This window comes from Pristiophorus japonicus, chromosome 14, assembly GCF_044704955.1.
Source record: "Pristiophorus japonicus isolate sPriJap1 chromosome 14, sPriJap1.hap1, whole genome shotgun sequence".
Classification (NCBI taxonomy): Eukaryota; Metazoa; Chordata; class Chondrichthyes; family Pristiophoridae; genus Pristiophorus; species Pristiophorus japonicus.
Genome location: NC_091990.1, coordinates 26,349,738 through 26,369,660, shown reverse-complemented (window position 1 = coordinate 26,369,660; position 19,923 = coordinate 26,349,738). Strand labels below are relative to the sequence as shown.

The 19,923-nt window shown below is 42.5% G+C and overlaps 1 protein-coding gene across 6 annotated transcripts in view; it reads left to right on the top strand.

Annotated features, from left to right (window-relative positions):
• The window catches only part of LOC139279794 (AT-rich interactive domain-containing protein 1A-like), a 118,826-nt gene that overhangs the window by 20,703 nt on the left and 78,200 nt on the right, over positions 1 to 19,923 (top strand). The gene's annotated exons all lie outside the window — the stretch shown is intronic.

The window sequence follows — 19,923 nt, the reverse complement described above, 5'->3', positions numbered from 1 at the left end:
CTTCCCTCAATGAACTTTCGCTCACCCTATCTCACACCAAGTCCTACTTGCTGATGGAGTGGCAGTAGGGCTGCTACACCTCCCCAATGCCCCTGTCTTAAAGAAGGAAAATCAGCCAGGGTTACCCCCTCTTGAGCATTGTCCAGTTGGTAAGAATATCCATTTGGGTCGGCTGCTCCTTGCTGCCCTCTATTAAACTAGAGTGATGTGCTCCTAACGGGATGTATTTCTGTGGTTTTGTCAATCTGACAATTTATTGGTCCATTTCAAAATCAGACCACTGCTGGAAATTGAGTGCGCGGAGGTCCATTGAGGCCAGGATTGGGATATGACCATTGAATGGACTATTGACGGTCGCTCCCTACGCATGATCTGTTTTTGGGTGAGGTACTTGGAGGGTGTTTAATGCCTGTACAAATGAATCCCAGTCCAGAGGTAGGGAGATGGTGGGCAGGGGGCCTGATGGAATGTATCATGATTTACAGGAATTTAATGCATCTAGTAGGGTGTGCTTAAAATGGATTGTGCTGACAGATTGAAGAGATGTTATGTGTGTGTGTGTGGGATGCATGTAATCTGTTTGGGGTTGTGTGTGTATAATAGTTGTCAGGGTGTGTGTGGAATGGGTGTAATCTGTTTGTGGTTGTGTGTGTGTGGGATGGGTGTGATAGTTCTGTTTGCGAGTTAGTGTGTGGGGTGGATATAATAATTTGTGTGTGTGGGGGATAGGACCAGTAGTAGGGCATTCAACCCCTCGAGCCTGGGCTGATCTGTATCCTAACTTCATCCACCCACCTTGGCTCCATATCCCTTTATACCCTTGCTCGCAAAAATCTATTGATCTCAGATTTAAAATTATTAATTGAGCTGGCATCTACTGCTTTTTGTGGGAGGAGTTCCACACTTTTACCCACCTTTTGTGAAGAAACGTTTCCTAATTTCTCTCCTGAATCAGCTGACTCTGAACTTAAGGTTATGTGTCCTTGTCCGAGACTCCCCCCACCAGCGATAACCGTTTCTATCTACACTATCAATTCCTTTCAAAAATACTAAAAACCCTAATCAAATTAAATTCTATATTCCAGGGAAGACATGTCTATTTTATGTAATTTCTCCTCAATTTAACTCTTGGAGCCCTGGTAATCTGGTGAATCTGTGTTGCAGTCCTTCCAAGGCCAATATATTTTTTGTAAGATGTGGTGCCCAGAACTGTGCACAGTACTCCAGATGTAGTCTAACCAGGCAGAGCTCTAGCAAAACTTCCTTCCCTTTATAATCTACCTCTCTAGATATAAAGCTAACATCCATTAGCCGTTTTGATTCATTTTTGTACCTGTCCACTACATTTTAGTGATCTGTGTACATGTACTGCTAAATCTCTTCAGATCTCCACTGTTCCTAGCTTTTCACCATTTAACTAAATACTCGTATCTTGTGTTTCTTTGGTCCAAAATGGATGACATCACACTTGCCTGCATTTAAATCCATCTGACACTTAATCTATTAATGTCTCTTTATAATTTTATGCTCCGTCTACACTATTTGTTATGCCACCTATCTTTGTTTCATCGACAAACTTGGATATATGGCTCTATACTATGTTATCTAAGTCATTAATAGTTGCCGGATCTTGCGGAGACATCGTTGGTGGTATTTCTCCAGAGACATGGACCATATACAGTAGACACCTCAAGTCGCTGGAGAAATACCACCAACGATGTCTCTGCAAGATCCTGCAAACCCCCTGGGAGGACAGACGCACCAACATTAGTGTCCTCGACCAGGCCAACATCCCCAGCATTGAAGCACTAACCACACTCAATCAACTCCGCTGGGTGGGCCACATTGTTCACATGCCAGACACAAGACTCCCAAAGCAAACGCTCTACCCTGAACTCCTTCATGGCAAACGAGCCAAAGATGGGCAGAGGAAATGTTTCAAGAACACCCTCAAAGCCTCCCCACCGACACCTGGGAGTCCCTGGCCAAAGACCGCCCTAAGTGGAGGAAGTGCATTCGGGAGGGCGCTGAGCACCTCGAGTCGCATCACCGAGAGCATACAGAAATCAAGCGCAGGCAGCGGAAGGAGCGTGCGGCAAACCAGTCCCACCCACCCTTTCCCTCAATGACTATCTGTCCCACCTGTGATGGGGTCTGTTTCTCTAGTATTGGACTGTTCAGCCACCTGAGAACTCACTTTTAGAGTGGAAGCAAGTCTTCCTCGATTCCGAGGGACTGCCTATGATGATGATGGAATAGTTGAGGCCCCATCACAGACTTGTGGGATACCACTAGTCACTTCCTTGGGGTTTGTACGTGTGGGTTTGGTGTAATAGTTGTCGGGAGGTGTGTGAGGAATGGGTGTAATGGTCTGTTGGTGTGTTTATGTGATGGGTGTATTAGTCTGGTTGTGTGTGTGTGTGGGGATAGGTTTAGTAGTTCTGTTTGTGTGTGGGATGGGTGCAGTGGACTGTTGGTTGTGTGTGTGGGATGGGTTTAATGGTCTGTTGGGTGTATGTGGGGCGATGGGTTTAATAGTTCTGTTGGGGATGGGTGTAATGATTGTGTGTGTGCGATGGGCACAGTAGTATTTAATGAGGGTGGGTGCACGTCTGGGACAGGTGATCTGTTGTGTGGAGGGGTTTTGGGTAAGTAGAATGGTGCAGTGGTTAGGATCTGACCTGCACTCTTGGTAAAACAGCTAACAGAGGAGTAGAGAGACCTGGCTTGAAGAGTACATCCAGATTGTTTGAATGGAATGAGCAGACCTATCAAATATTTTCGGTACATCTTTTGGACTCTAGATTATTATATAAGCTGCCCTGTTTAGGAATGAGGTTTTTGGCCTCTAGTGTGTTGTCAGACATGTTGCATGAATACTTGGTTTAAAAGTAAGAAGCTCGTGATGAGTGTCGGGCTGGGCTGATTTTAAGTTGGTGCCAGTCTGTTTTCACATGCAGCTTTATGGTCTGTCCACACAGACAGCCTGGTTAGCAGCCATGGATAGCAGGCAGTGCTGATTTAACAGAAGCTGGTGTCTTTTAACAATCGGCTTGGCTTCCTTTGCCATGTGGCAAGTCACATGACTGCCGCTATTTATTAGCAACCCCAAGCCATCTGTTGACTCGTCATTATCAGTCATCAGGCAGGAATCCAAGTCCTCCCAGGCAGGCAGCCCCCTACGCTAACCCTTCAGACAAGGAGTGGCGTGGCCTTGGTGTATGCAGATTAGCCATGTGCTGTTCAATGGAAAATGCCACAAGAAAGAGAAAAAAGGTTTTCCTCATTGCATTCATGAGAGGCAGGCAGCACAGGGGAGTGAGTGAACCCGAGACTCCACTTGGAGCCAGTGTGCAATGTGCTTCCCCACCCCCGCCTTGACGTCACACCATTACAAACCCTCCTGCCTTTTACTGAGTGTCATTCATTCATTGCCAAGACTGATGAAAAATTTACTTGGCAACAATTCAAACAGTGCACAGCTGTGAGGTTTTAGTTTTTAGGCAGAGTGCCCTCAATTTAAAATGATTTATAAATAGTGTGTTGGAGCCTTCCTTCCCACAGTTGGATCCGGCTCGGCACAAGGTACAGCAAGTGGGACACGAGAGCTTTGCGAGAACACTTCATGATGCAGTGAGTTTTTTGACTAAATTCCTGAAAATCTATTTGATCTGTAGAAGTGGATGTGAAGTTTCAATGCACATTGTATCTGATGTAATGGTGTCTATTTAATCCTCTCTTAGGAGAAAAGGCAGCAGCTTAATCCACTGGAGGGCAAAGGTGACTCCCTTGTTGGTCTAAGAAAGCTGATTTAAAACTCCACAAAGAATTGAATTTCCTCTAGATTTGCAGATACTTATCTAGTTGCAGCGTGTCAAAGTTACTGGTATCTTGTAGAAGATGAGCAGTGTCACAGAAAGGAAGCATAATGTTAATTTGCAGACTTGATAATAGACCTGTGGAAGTTCTTTATCCACTATACGGATTTGCTGGCACACACACAATGTTTCAATGTACACAGTGTTGCTATGATTTCAGTAAAGTGTGATGGTGGGTGGGTGTAATGTTAGTACTGTCGACTTGAACAGTGAAAAGCACCCGCAGTACAATTACAGATTGTGTTTCCAAACCTGAGCTATGACCATATTGAGCTATGTAGGGTGAAATTCTGGTGGTTTCACACTTAAATCCATTGCACAACATTGAAGTGTATTGATACACGTGTAATTTTTTTCCCTATCGTGTTGCAGCACTAAATTAGCCTATATGAGAACTGTTGATGCCTTTAATTTGTGTTCGCTGAGAGCTGGGATGTGAATTTGGAAACTTGATGCTTTTACTAACTGAGAAATTGTGGGGCTTCGTTCTCTGGTGATTGTCAAACTTTCTTTCTTTGCAGTTGTGAGCATCTAGGAGAAGGGACAGTGTAAAGCACCAGAGCATTACAAAATCTAACAGCTGAGAGATTGTGTTAAGGATAATAAGAAATAACAAGTTTTAGGAAAAGATGATTAAACCCAAATAGTCTTAACTATTTTAGGCACTTTTCCTTGCGATTGACGGCTGTGCCTTCAGGCTCATATTCTGGAACAAGCTACCTACAATCTCCATCTCTCCATCTCGCCCTACTCGTTCACAGCCCTCCTTAAAACCCACCTTTTACCCAGTCTTTTCGTCACCCCCTCCTAATGGCCCTGAAATTCTGGTCAATTGCCTCCGACCGGAGAATTTTTACGAATTTATCTGGTGGTCTCTGAGGTGCCCCGGATTCTGGTGGGGAGGCCTTCTCTTCCCACGCTGCGAAGTGCGCTCCCGTCCTCGAGGTTCCCACGCAGGTGATGCAGTCACATGCGACTGCTCGACCAATCAGGTATTCCCAATTAATAGCAATGAGAACTCCGTATCTACGAGTTCGCATTGCTATTAAATGAGAAAAAAAACACACACCAAATTAAAAAATTAAAAACACAGCACATAACTTTAATTTCAATTAATAAATAAGAGAAGAAAAATATTCAGGTTTTTACAAAGTTTTAAAAATTATGGTTTAAAATAAATTTAATGTAGTGGGCAGGGTTTTTAAAAATAAAATGTGTATTTTTAACTTTATTTTTTATGTTTTTGTGTGTTTTTAAAAACACTCTACGCCTGTAAAAGTAGGCTTTGCTTTTATCAGGCACAAGAGTTTTGAGGTCAACAAATGGGTAAATTCCGCAATCATGCCCATGCAAATGTCCTCGCTCCCGAGATGCGGATGATCTGTCAAGCGACAGGTCGGAAATGCCGGTTTTCAACGCATAGACATTATGTGCTGAAAACCGGCTTTTCCGATGCCTTCCTGGGTCTGTACAGACCCGGGGAGGCTGGAATTTCTGGGCCAAAATATCTCCTCCTTTGTCTCTCGGTCCATTTTTGTCTGATTAAACCTGTGAAGTGCCTCGGGATGTTTTTCTACGTTAAAGGTGCTATATAAATGCAATTTGTGTTGTTTGGGAAAACTGGAGCGTAATAATCTAATGCTCCCCGATTTATATTGTGACCTTCACTCCAAATTGAGGTCAGTTTATAAAAATGATCTGTTTTGCAAACTACACGGGGCCTTTCGCTCGCTGTCCTAACTGCTCTTCTGCTCGATATCGCACTGAAATATCGTGGGATGTTTACATTGGCAAAGGCGCTGTATAATTGCAGGTTTGTTGGTTGTATAATTTCTGATTGGCGGAGTGTATTTTATGTTCACTTTTAACAAAACTTTTGATTCTATTTGAAATGTAATAAAATATCAGTCAATATACAGAGTAGTTATCTCACCACCGTATTCAGAAGTATTTCACTTTCACAATTTTGGATTTACCAAATACCAGTGAATCCCATATGTGTGGATTGTATCCGTGCATAGTGCCAGAGGACAGTTCATGTTATCCCTCTATTTAAAAAGGTAGATGGAGCAAGTTCAGGGAACTACAAACTAGTTAGCTTAAGCACGGGCCAGCCCACACTGCGATATGTGTGCGCACTAGGCCCGTGCAGCAGAGCAGGTCTCCAGTCGTCCTGGTTTACCCTTGTCACTGGATAAAGGCTTGGCTCTGTCAAGCCCGTGTGGTGGCTGGTGTGCAACGGCCACCACATGTTTTTTTTTAAAAAAAATCCATGCACAGGCATCTTCCACCCTTGGAGTTCAGGACTGGAATATCAGGTCCTCTATGAACTTATCCCTTTTGGTGTGGAAGCAAGTCATTCTCATTCAAGGGACTGCCAATGAACTTGTCAGTGGTAGGATAGATAATGGATACTTTACTCAAAGATGTAAAAGAAAAACATCTAGAAACTTAAAATATAAGAGTCGTTAGCATGGATTTCAAAAGGGAAGATAATGCTTGACCAACCAGATTGAATTAGAAGTAAGAGTAGACAACAAGCACAACAGCAACTAGGAGGGAAGAGAGGCGGATAGGTATAAGGAGCTTGGGCCTAGGCAACAGAAGGCACGGCCACCAATGATTTGAGCGTTTCTAATCAGGGATGTTCAAGAGTTAGAGGGGTGCAGATATCTTTTGTGGGAGGGGGTGGGGGGCGGATGTAATGCAGTAGATGTAATATATTCGAATTTTCAAAAGGCTTTTGATAAGTTACTGCATAGTGGACTCCATGACTAAGGTCAGAAAATGTGGATTCAGGGTACAAGTAGCAGAATGGATAGCAAGCTGGCTACAAAACAGAAAAGAGAGTAGGTTGGAAAAAGGTGGGAATCGGTGCTGGGACCACTGTTGTTCATAATTTACATTAATGACTTGGATTCTGGAATCAGAAATACAATTTTAAGAATTTGCGGACAGCACCAAATTGGGAGGTATAGCTAATAGAGGAAGACTGCGACAAAATACAAGACGACATTAATAAACTTGCAGAATGGGCATGTAATTGGCAAATTAATTTTGGGATAGATAAGTGTGAAGTGGTGCATTTTGGTAGGAAAAATAAGTTGGCCACATACCTGGATAATGAGGTAGAGGTACAGATACACAAATCACAAAAATTAGCAATGCAAGTTGATAAGGCCATTACAAAAGCAATCCAAGGACTGAGGTTCATTTCTAGAGGGATAGAATTGAAAAACAGAGAAGTTAATGTTAAACTTGTATAGAATCTTGGTTAGACCACACTTGGAGCACTATGCACAGTTCTGGTCTCCATATTATAAAAAAAGGATATGGAGGCATTGGGGAAGGTGCAAAAAAGATTTACAAGGATGATACCAGAATTGAGAGGTTATAACTCCCGAAAGACTGAACTGGCTGGGGATCTTTTCTCTAGAAATGAGAAGGCTGAGGGGCGACCTGATAGAAGTCTTTAAGATAATGAAAGGGTTTGATAGAATAGAAGGGGAGACCAAAACTAGAGGTCATAAATATACGATAGTATCCAATAAGGAATTCAGGAGAAACTTCTTTACCTAGAGAAGGGTTAGAATGTGGAACCACAAGGAATAGTTGAGGCGAATAGCATAGTTGCATTTATGGGTAAGCTAGATAAGTGCATGAGGGAGAAAGGAATAGGGTATGTTGATAGGATTCGAAGAAGTAGGGTGGGAGGAGGCTTGTATGGAGCATAAACGCTGGCAGACAGCAGTTGGGCCGAATGGCCTATTTCTATGCTATAGATTCGATGTAACTTTGTACTTTAAACTAAGCTCAGCACTATAAGCATTCTCTTGCTAATGGCAGTCTGGGACAGTTAGTGGCACTAATTCTGAAGTATGTTAATGGCATCTTTTGTAACAACAGAGTACATCTTTCTCTCTACCTCTTGTTAAACATTGTCCAGTCTTATTGGCTTCAGTTATTTTCCAATTACTTTCATGGCAAAATACCAACGTGTCTCTTATTTTTAATTTTCTATTCTGGATTGAAGCAGTGTCTATTTTAATTAACTTCCAATAAAGCATATTTTTGTGCTGTTCTAAAGTTGATCACCTAGCTGCCTGGTAACTACTTTTCCCCTTTAAGGGGCTGGTGTTTAAAGTGCCTTCGTCCAATCTCGGGCAAATAATTTCACGTGTGATACAGTGAACTCTTGGATTGTTTGGGAATTCGGCAACTCCGGGTTATCGAATTTTCCGATAGGGCGAGTTTACATTTTAAAAAGTTAATATTTGAAGTGAAAGAACCACCCATGAAATATTTTATATATGGTATCGTATAGATCTTGATCCACTCTTTCCAATGAGCTATTCACATTGAAAATCGATTCATAACTTTTCGAAATATAAAACAAATAATTGACAAATGCTATATTTATAAGGTCGAATAAATAAAATGAAGATTTAGGTCGTGTTATTTGAACGTAATAAAATAAATAAAAATTGATTCATAACTTTTCGAAATTTAAAAATAAATGTCTAATAAGTGAAACAAAATATTTAGTTCATGTTGTTTTATTATTCTGTTAAATTTGCTTATTCTGCCATTGCTTCTTCAATTGCAACTTCTGCCAATGTTTCTTCGTCTGCAGATGCTCCTTTTTCTGCGTTGACATTTGAGATTGATTTTTAAAATAGTGATCTTATATCTGCTTGTTTAAATGAATTCATTTTCTTCATTAAAATGTTGTGGATGATATGAGTTTGCAGAACCTTGTGAGAAGTAAAATGAGAATTCTACTCAAAAAAAAAAAAACCAACAGCATATTTCATTGCTTCTTCAGCACGTGTCCAAGTCTTTTTTTGTTTTTCTTCAATTTCATTGTCTGAATCGCTCATCTCTTCGTTAGATTTGTCTTTATTGGTGACTATGCCACTAAGTTCCTCGTCAGTATAAGTTTGTGTTACATCTGTTTCGATGGCTACATCTATCCACTTAGCAAAGTGATCTTCTGCTAAGGATTTAAGTGCGTTTGTTTCATGTGCACTGCTGACAATCTCCACGATTTCTTTTACAGCCTGTTTTTATTAGCCCATACACGAAAACCTTCAAATTCTTCATCATCAGAAGCACTGTCTTCAAATATGGCATTGGGCCACAACTTGCGCCAACACCTCTTCAATGTAATGTTTTTTTACTTCTCTCCATGCCAGCGACCATGCATAGATGGCATCTTTAATATTTTATGCTCTCTGGAAATCAGAGATTGATTGATCGCTATTAATTAATTTGCACATGAACTTATTCCTATAGTGGCACTTGAAGTTTTGTATGACGCCCTGATCCATAGGTTGAATGAGCGAGGTCACAAAGATGTTGTCACAACTAGACACTAATTTTGACTCATGTGGGTGTGCTCTGCAATTGTCCAAAAGCAGTACACACGTTCCATTAGGTTTGCCTATTTTCTTCATATTTTCTCGAACTTGGGGGACGAATTCTGTTGAAAATCATAATTTATAATTGCTAATTTCTGCTGAATGTTCAATACTTTTCGTTTCCTAATGCTGCATTTGCTTTTAGTGCTGTCAGAAGGCATTCTAAATTGTTTGATTTCAGGGTGTTTTGAACACTTACACGCGACAGACTGATGCGTTGCAATGAACTGCTTTTAATGTGTGTGACGTTTGAAAAGTGAGCAAGTAGTCCAGGCCTGCATCAATTTATGTGTAATTGAGCAACCTGTCCACGTTTGTGATAGTTGAAGTGAGCGGCATATTCACGTGTGTGACAGTTAAATTGGTGAATCTTACAATATTTTAAATTTCATTACGGCGGGTTTTCCGTTACATTTGCATCTGGGTAAATGAGAGTTTACTGTATTTGCAAATTTCACTAACTTGAAAAGAATTTCCGACGGCATTAAATAATTAAGAATTTTTAAATCCCGTGTCTTGGAGTTCCAATTGAATGTGCCATAAATTAACAAGTGATTTGTGAAGCCCCCACACAACTAAAAACGACTGGGAGCTAATTCTCTACGTACTGTTTAACAGCAGGTGGGTTCAGTAAATGTTTTCTCACAGCTTGATGCGTATCTCTCCACAGCAGCTTCTGATAAACTATTTCTTAATTTGCACAGTTAATAACCACACATTTTATAGACTTCTCATTTACTAGGTGTTTAGTACATGAGTAAGTAAATGACCTATAAGATTGCGAATAAAGGCTCTGGCTGAGATCAGCCAGGTTTCAATGATTACTTGTATAAATGGTACCTAGACAATTTATGGATGAGAGAAAACATTTTTAACAATTATATTCAATTCCCTTTTTTTAAAACTACTAAGTAAGAGGTTAGTTTAAATATTTCTCTCTGCCACAAAAGTACAAAAGTTGTATCATTTGACAGTGCTTCATCAAAGAGTTGGTACAGACACGATGGGCTGAATGGCACCTTTCTCCGTGTTGAAAACTTTCATGGGTTTAATAACCTGGCATTCATTCCAGTCTACAAACCCAGGTCATGAGGTTTAGTTGATAATCAAAGCCTTTTCTTTATGGCAGCCTGCTTGTGTTGTGATGTGAAGTCGCACTATGCTATGAACAGGCAGTTGACGTCACTATAAAATACTTAGTTTTCCATTGAGAATTGCAGGAGCTGGGTGGATACTTTGCAGCACTTTCAGTGTGTCCTACACCCTTTAAACAGTGGCACCTGCGAGGGGTTGTATTGAAGTTCTTCTGCATCCAGATTTCTGATTAACAGTAACACTGAGTTGAGATGTGCTGATGTGTGGAGAGCTTTGATCCCATTGACAGGAGCCTCCAGCTCCATTTGACATTTGTATATTTCTGAAACACTGGCTGTTCTGATCAGTTGTACTGTAAGTTTTCCACCTGTTCGGCTGAGGATTTATTCTTTTTTCTCTCCTACTCTCACCCCCAAAAAACAACAACTGCACACTGATTAATTTTGAGCCAAAAGGGAATTTTTTTTTTCTTCCCAGCAGACTGTACATGGAGCTGGTTAGAAGCTTTTTCTCGATGAATGCCACAAACTCCGTACTCTAGCCATTGACTCCATCCCTCTCCTTGGCTACTGTCTGACGCTGAAACAGATCGTTTGCGGCCTTGGTATCCTATTTGACGCTGAGCTGAGCTTCCGACCCCATATCCTCTACATCACCAACACTGCCTATTTCCATCACCGTAACATTGTTCATCTCTGCCCCGCCTCTGCTCATTTGATGCTGAAAGCCTCATCCATGCCTTTGTTAGTTCTAGACTTTACTATTCCAACGCTCTCCTGGCTGACCTCCCATCTTCCACCCTCCATAAACTTGAGCTCATCCAAAACTCTGTTACCAGTATCCTAACTCGCACCAAATCCTATTCACCTATCACCCCTGTGCTCGTTGACCTACATTGGCTCCTGGTTCGGCAGCAACACAACTTAAAAATTCTCAACTTTGTTTTCAAATCCCTCCCCATCTCTAACTACCTACAACCCTCCCAAGATCTCTGTGCTTCGCCAATTCTGGCTTCTTGCACACCCCCTATTTTAATCACACTCCACCATTGGCAGCCATGCCTTCAGCTGCCTGCTCTGAAATCACCTCCCTAAACTGATCCGCCTCTCTATCTCTCCCTCCTCCTTAAAACCTACCTTGTTGATCAAGCTTTTGGTCATCTGTCCTAATATCTCCTTGTGTGGCTCGGTATCAAATTTGGTTTAATAATGCTCCTGTGAACTGCCTTGGGATGTTTTACTACATTAAAGGAACTATATAAATGCAAGTTATTGCTGCTGATTTACATATTCCTGAGCTAGAGGGAAGAATCACTGGCCAGGATTTGAGCAACTTCTGCTCAAAATGCACACACACAGATACTGGCCATGGTTATGAGGACCCAATGGTAGAATAGTTCAAGAACCGCATTCCTAGCATTCATGTGAAGAGAGGTTAATTGGATGAGGTACTGTGGGGCGTTGAGAAGTGAAGTGAGAAAGCACACTAACTTGTTATCTAACCGTTGTCTGTAATGATGATTGACGTGATATAATTTGTCCTGTAATTGTGGAATAAATGGGAGAGGTCTTGAGCACAGGAACCTCTGACTGGAGTTCTGTTCTGCTCATGATCAGCATCTGCATCCCTTAATGTGATTGGGATTACGGAGACGTGGCTCCAGGATGATCAGGGCTGGGAACTCAACATCCAGGGGTATTCAACATTCAGGAAAGATAGAATAAAAGGAAAAGGAGGTGGGGTAGCATTGCTGGTTAAGGAGCAAATTAAGGCAATAGTTCGGAAGGACATTAGCTTGGATGATGTGGAATCTATATGGGTAGAGCTGCAGAATACCAAAGGACAGAAAACGTTAGTGGGAGTTGTGTACAGACCTCCAAACAGTAGTAGTGATGTTGGGGAGGGCATCAAACATGAAATTAGGGGTGCGTGCAATAAAGGTGCAGCAGTTATAATGGGTGACTTTAATATGCACATAGATTGGGTTAACCAAACTGGAAGCAATACGGTAGAGGAGGATTTCCTGGAGTGCATAAGGGATGGTTTTTTAGACCAATATGTCGAGGAACCAACTAGGGGGGAGGCCATCTTAGACTGGGTGTTGTGTAATGAGAGAGGATTAATTAGCAATCATGTTGTGCGAGGCCCCTTGGGGAAGAGTGACCATAATATGGTGGAATTCTGCATTAGGATGGAGAATGAAATAGTTAATTCAGAGACCATGGTCCAGAACTTAAAGTAGGGTAACTTTGAAGGTATGAGGCGTGAATTGGCTAGGATAGATTGGCGAATGATACTGAAGGGGTTGACTGTGGATGGGCAATGGCAGACATTTAGAGACCGCATGGATGAACTACAACAATTGTACATTCCTGTCTGTCGTAAAAATAAAAAAGGGAAGGTGGCTCAACCGTGGCTATCAAGGGAAATCAGGGATAGCATTAAAGCCAAGGAAGTGGCATACAAATTGGCCAGAAATAGCAGCGAACCCGGGGACTGGGAGAAATTTAGAACTCAGCAGAGGAGGACAAAGGGTTTGATTAGGGCAGGGAAAATGGAGTACGAGAAGAAACTTGCAGGGAACATTAAGACGGATTGCAAAAGTTTCTATAGATATGTAAAGAGAAAAAGGTTAGTAAAGACAAACGTAGGTCCCCTGCAGTCAGAATCAGGGGAAGTCATAACGGGGAACAAAGAAATGGCGGACCAATTGAACAAGTACTTTGGTTCGGTATTCACTGAGGAGGACGCAAACAACCTACCGGATATAAAAGGGGTCGGAGGGTCTAGTAAGGAGGAGGAACTGAGGGAAATCCTTATTAGTCGGGAAATTGTGTTGGGGAAATTGATGGGATTGAAGGCCGATAAGTCCCCAGGGCCTGTTGGACTGCATCCCAGAGTACTTAAGGAGGTGGCCTTGGAAATAGTGGATGCATTGACAGTCATTTTCCAACATTCCATTTACTCTGGATCAGTTCCTATCGAGTGGAGGGTAGCCAATGTAACCCCACTTTTTAAAAAAGGAGGGAGAGAGAAAACAGGGAATTACAGACCGGTCAGCCTGACATCGGTAGTGGGTAAAATGATGGAATCAATTATTAAGGATGTCATAGCAGTGCATTTGGAAAGAGGTGATATGATAGGTCCAAGTCAGCATGGATTTGTGAAAGGGAAATCATGCTTGACAAATCTTCTGGAATTTTTTGAGGATGTTTCCAGTAGAGTGGACAAGGGAGAACCAGTTGATGTGGTATATTTGGACTTTCAGAAGGCTTTCGACAAGGTCCCACACAAAAGATTAATGTGCAAAGTTAAAGCACATGGGATTGGGGGTAGTGTGCTGACATGGATTGAGAACTGGTTGTCTGACAGGAAGCAAAGAGTAGGAGTAAATGGGGACTTTTCAGAATGGCAGGCAGTGACTAGTGGGGTACCGCAAGGTTCTGTGCTGGGGCCCCAGCTGTTTACACTGTACATTAATGATTTAGACGAGGGGATTAAATGTAGTATCTCCAAATTTGCGGATGACACTAAGTTGGGTGGCAGTGTGAGCTGCAAGGAGGATTCTATGAGGCTGCAGAGCGACTTGGATAGGTTAGGTGAGTGGGCAAATGCATGGCAGATGAAGTATAATGTGGATAAAATGTGAGGTTATCCACTTTGGTGGTAAAAACAGAGAGACAGACTATTATCTGAATGGTGACAGATTAGGAAAAGGGAAGGTGCAAAGAGACCTGGGTGTCATGGTACATCAGTCATTGAAGGTTGGCATGCAGGTACAGCAGGCGGTTAAGAAAGCAAATGGCATGTTGGCCTTCATAGCGAGGGGATTTGAGTACAAGGGCAGAGAGGTGTTGCTACAATTGTATAGGGCCTTGGTGAGGCCACACCTGGAGTATTGTGTACAGTTTTGGTCTCCTAACCTGAGGAAGGACATTCTTGCTATTGAGGGAGTGCAGCGAAGCTTCACCAGACTGATTCCCGGGATGGCGGGACTGACCTATCAAGAAAGACTGGATCAACTGGGCTTGTATTCACTGGAGTTCAGAAGAATGAGAGGGGACCTCATAGAAACGTTTAAAATTCTGACGGGGTTAGACAGGTTAGATGCAGGAAGAATGTTCCCAATGTTGGGGAAGTCCAGAACCAGGGGACACAGTCTAAGGATAAGGGGGAAGCCATTTAGGACCGAGATGAGGAGGAATTTCTTCACCCAGAGAGTGGTGAACCTGTGGAATTCTCTACCACAGAAAGTTGTTGAGGCCAATTCCCTAAATATATTCAAAAAGGAGTTAGATGAAGTCCTTACTACTAGGGGAATCAAGGGGTATGGTGAGAAAGCAGGAATGGGGTACTGAAGTTGCATGTTCAGCCATGAACTCATTGAATGGCGGTGCAGGCTAGAAGGGCCGAATGTTTCTATGTTTCTATGTTAATAAGGGAATGTGAAGCATCTTGGAGGAAGTATTAACATGGTTCTCTTTGCATACTGTTGCGTGGTGTGGCAAGTGACTCTTATTCTCACTGAGCTTTTTAATTAACCCATGGGTTCACCAAATGGTATCTGGTTGATTTTAGTTTGTGAATAGCACTGGGCTGTTGGCAGCTTTACTTCTGTTTTTAATCTGTTTTGTGCTTTGTAATATCCTCTCCAAACTGGCCGCCTCAGAGCTTTTCCTAAAGTTGCCCTTTATTGTGTATCTCCCTGCACCCCACACACATTTTTCTGTTCCCCTCAAGGTGTTAACGCTTGATGGGGAGCAGTGGGGTGCTGGTATCCCTCCCAGATCTTAACTAAGTGATTAACCAGTGAGCATAGACTGTTAATTGTGGTTGGGCGTGGGTCACAATGAAACACGATCGTGACCTCCGCAATGTCCACGTTTCCCAGCAGCGGGTCACTGAATAGTGAGCAGGCGCAAGAATCCGGTTTAGGTTGACTGTTTTTCTTCCTCATTTACTCGAAACCTGCTTGAATGCTGTGTTTAAGTGTGTGTGTAAAATCTGGACTCGTGAAGAAGTCCTTAATATGTATATTCATCTCCCATCCAGTGTTTATCATTTTGTATTGAAGTAGGACATAAGGATTAAAAAAAAAGATAAACTGCCATGGTGGGATTTTAATTTCTGTTGACTGAATTATTAGTCCAGATTTCTGGATTACTAGTGTAATCCTAAATTTTCATTTAATGGTTTGAATTGCTCAAGTAGTAGAATAACGACATTTTCATTTATTGATCACTGAAAGTAATGATTTGTGTTTATTTTCTACAAGTGTTAGTACCCTGGAGGGGCCTGTGGCAAGTGAGCTGTAATTCTGCACCAGAAATAATAAACGTCAGTTTTACATTACTGTGTGCCGTTGAACGCAGATACAGGGGATTCAAGCAGATAATATAAATGGCCAGACCTCCAGAGAACTGACCGTATCGAAGGCCAACGTTGTCATAGGTCTCTTGAACTGTTGTCGGATCTCGAAGCTAAAAGCATAAGTGAGAATTGCAGGTCTTGGTATGGGGGCCAGGAAGGAAGGTAAACGAGGCAGTGCTTGGGAGGTTGGGGGTCTCTCTGACACTTCCACGCAGCCACTCCATACAATGTAAAAGAGATTTAAAAAAACTTTACTTCCATAATCTTTTATTATTAACACTAAATATTGTTTGACTTCTATTTCGTGAAACTTCGTTCTTTGCTGGTTAAAGTCTGAGAACCAGAGAAGTGCTTACGTGGAAGGTGTGTAGAGTAACTGCACAGATAGTTAAGATATGAGACCAGGCCCCTTTTTAAATGGAGAAATACCTTGGAGAAAATTGTAGGTGCATTGTGGAGACAGCAGAAGGATCGAGAGAGACAGAGCTGGATGTTGTCAGTGGACATGTGGAACCTGACCTCGTATCTGTGGGTGATACCGCGGGGCAGCGTGTCAGAGGGGGCTAAGGCTAGGTCCTGTGGGATTCGAGGTAACAGTACAGGAGTGGGAAGTGAAGCCATTACTGTATGTGAGGTTATCCACTTTGGTGGCAAAAACAGGAAGGCAGAATACTATCTGAATGGTGACAGTTTAGGAAAAGGGGAGGTGCAACGAGACCTGGTGTCATGGTACATCAATCATTGAAAGTTGGCATGCAGGTAAAGAAGGCAAATGGTATGTTGGCCTTCATAGTGAGAGGATTTGAGTATAGGAACAGGGAGGTCTTACTGCAGTTATACAGGGCCTTGGTGAGGCCACACCTTGAATATTGTGTACAGTTTTGGTCTCCTAATCTGAGGAAGGACATTCTTGCTATTGAGGGAATGCAGCGAAGGTTCACCAGACTGACTCCCGGGATGGCAGGACTGACATATGAAGACAGACTGGATCGACTAGGCTTATATTCACTGGAATTTAGAAGAATGAGAGGGGACCTCATAGAAACATATAAAATTTTGACGGGATTGGACAGGTTAGATGCAGGAAGAATGTTCCCGAAGTTGGGGAAGTCCAGAACCAGGGGTCACAGTCTAAGGATAAGGGGTAAGCCATTTAGGAGCGAGATGAGGAGAAACTTCTTCACTCAGAGAATTGTGAACCCGTGGAATTCTCTACCGCAGAAAGTTGTTGATGCCAGTTCGTTAGATATATTCAAAAGGGAGTTAGATGTGGCCTTTACGGCTAAAGAGATCAAGGGGTATGGAGAGAAAGCAGGAATGGGGTACTGAAGTTGTATGATCAGCCATTATCATATTGAATGGTGGTGCCGGCTCGAAGGGCCGAATGGCCTACTCCTGCACCTATTTTCTGTGTTTCTATGTAGATACTCTAGCTACAATTTCATAGCTAAGTGTGGAACCAAGTGAGGGCATTCCCACTGAGCTGGACGAAGGAGGAGAAGCATAAGGGGAAGAAATGGTGTAGTCAACAGTGTCAAAGGAAGCAAAAAAGAGGATAATACATTTATGGTCAGTCACAGAGGATGTCATTTGTGACTTTAATTAGGACCATTTCAGTGCTATATCGGGGCGGCAATCAGATTGGAGTGATTCACACATGGAGTTGTGGGAAACATGGACATGCATTTGGGAGGAGGCAACACGTTCAAGACCTTGGAGAGGAAAGGGAGGTTGGAGATGGGGTGGACAGTTTGCAAGGACCGAGGGGAACAAGGTTGGATGTTTTGAAGAGGGGAACAATGAAGGGAGACGGAAATTATTTACAATATCAGCTAACATGAGGGACAGGAAGGGGCATTGGGTCATCAGTTTAGTGGGAATAGGGTCGAAGCAGCACAAGGTGCGTCTCCTGGACAAGATAAGCTCGGAGAGGATATGAGGGGAGATAGGTGAGTAAGAGCTGCAGAGCACCCAGTCTCAACCCTGCTCTTGTAACCATATTGTTAACATGGCTTGTTCAGTCCAGCTTCTGGTCAGTGGTGACCCTGAGAGTGTTGGTAGTGATGGACTTGGTGATGATGGTGCTGATGAAGGTCAGTGGACGATGGCTGGGTGTTTGTGTTAGAGATGGTAGTTACCTTGTATTTACGTGGTACAAATGTTACTGCCATTTGTCAGCCCAAGGATATAAACTTTCCGCAGATATAATTGCATGTATTTTAGTTATTCACAAATTAGATTAGTACGTACAATTCCTAAACTTTTCATGCAAAAACAGTGTGAAGATCAATGAGCAGTTGTAGCCAGTAATAGTGCTGCTAGTTTTTGCATTGCCCAGTAAACTTAAAATGGCAGTTTGTCTTTATCGACAGAAGCATCATATGATGTGTTTTTATGGTCATAGCATCATAGGATTTTTTTTAATGCAAGGACCACCATATAGTAGTTGTTTCTGTTCAGAAGCTGCAATGTCGCAGTCCAAATAGCTGCAGTTGTGGTAAGTGCCTGCATTAGTGCACTCCACAAAATGTCCACAGTAGTTCACAAAATGGCAGCCAGCAGTGTGTGGCTCAGTGTAACATTGCCACCCTATCGAATACTGCTATCCCCCCCCCCCCCCTCATTGCATTAAAAGCCTGGGTTTAAGATTTATAATCGCTGCACTGGATGTACGTGTAAATGTGGTTCATGTAAGTAGATCAATTTCTAATAAAATATTTGGGTGATTGCAAAATAGGCATACCCTAGACTAGTGTTTTTAGTGACAATTTCTCTCTTAGGAAGAAAATAGATTTTGATTCTTGATCAGAGTTAAAGTTTATTCTAGAGCTGTTTCCTGATTAACTTATGGGGAAATGGCACTGAGGTCAACGGCAGAGGAATTCAATTCATGTGTTGCCTCTGATTGCTTTTAACCAGTAAATCAAAATGTGAGTTGTATAACTAGAAGCTAACGGCAGCAGTGCCTGCCCCATTTATTGGGGTGACTTTAAGGGGTCTTGTAAAGAGAGAATATACTCTGGTGGGTCACCAGAAAATGTCATGTCTGACTTGGAAATGACACAGCGCAGCTGGTGAGGGGTTGTCTGTCATCGAATCCCTGATCTTGGGTGGTATGTTGGCATCTCATCTTCAGCTATACAATAGTATATGACAGAAAGGGAGGGCTAACCATGCGGAGTGACATTTATCCCCTGCCCAGGGTGGACAGTACTTACCTCATGGTTGGTGGGCTGTTCAGTTGCACCAGAAACCATGTATTGCAGTACTTAAATTATATTTCAATTTGAGAACTCAACAACTGCTTAAATTCTCCCTGTACATTGGGTACTCGGTGCCCCCGAGTCTGTGGGTTGCACTGTTGCTCCTATCCCAGGATTGGGGATATGCAGTGGGTTACAATATTTCTACATGGGCTTTAAAGCAATTTGCAGATCCTGAAGGGAGGGGGTGGGGGTGCGTAACACAATTCTGCGGTGCAGTGTTGCAAGGATTGGGAATGCAGCATTGCAAGGATTGAGAATGCAGTGTTGCAAGGATTGGATTGGGAGACTGCCAGAAGTCTGCCCCAAAGGTGGCAGTCGTTTCCGTGAACTTGTACGTGTTGAATTTTGTTTGTAGTTTAATAGAGATTGGTTTCTCTAGAGCACTTCCTTGATTGACTTCCTTATTGTGAGGATGTCAGTGATTGGATTGGGTATTAAACATTGCTGTTTGTGGTGGCTTTGTTCTTTCTGCTGTGACTATCTTCACGACCTTTTCTGGCATCTCGCCCTTTGTGCATCAGCTCCTGCCTGAATTAGTTCCAGTAACGTGAGCTGGAGATAGTTGGGCTGCGTCACTGGAGCATGGGTTCGAGTCCTGCTCACTTGACTTGCAGCAGTCTGAGGCCTGACCGTGTACTCTTGGGGGAAGTACACGATACTTGATAGGAATTGTACAGGGTATTATGCGGCAATTCAGACTATTCCTGCATGTGTCTATATTAATATCAGTTACTCTCCTTTGTTTTACCATCCTTATCTTTCATTGCAAGGGATGGTTGTGTTCTTAATAGAGATTTGAGCTCCAAGAATGACACTGTCCCCATCTTAATAATTCAGTGACTGCTGTTACAAGGTGCTGGCTCGTCATGTGATGGTCATTTTGAGCATGATAAT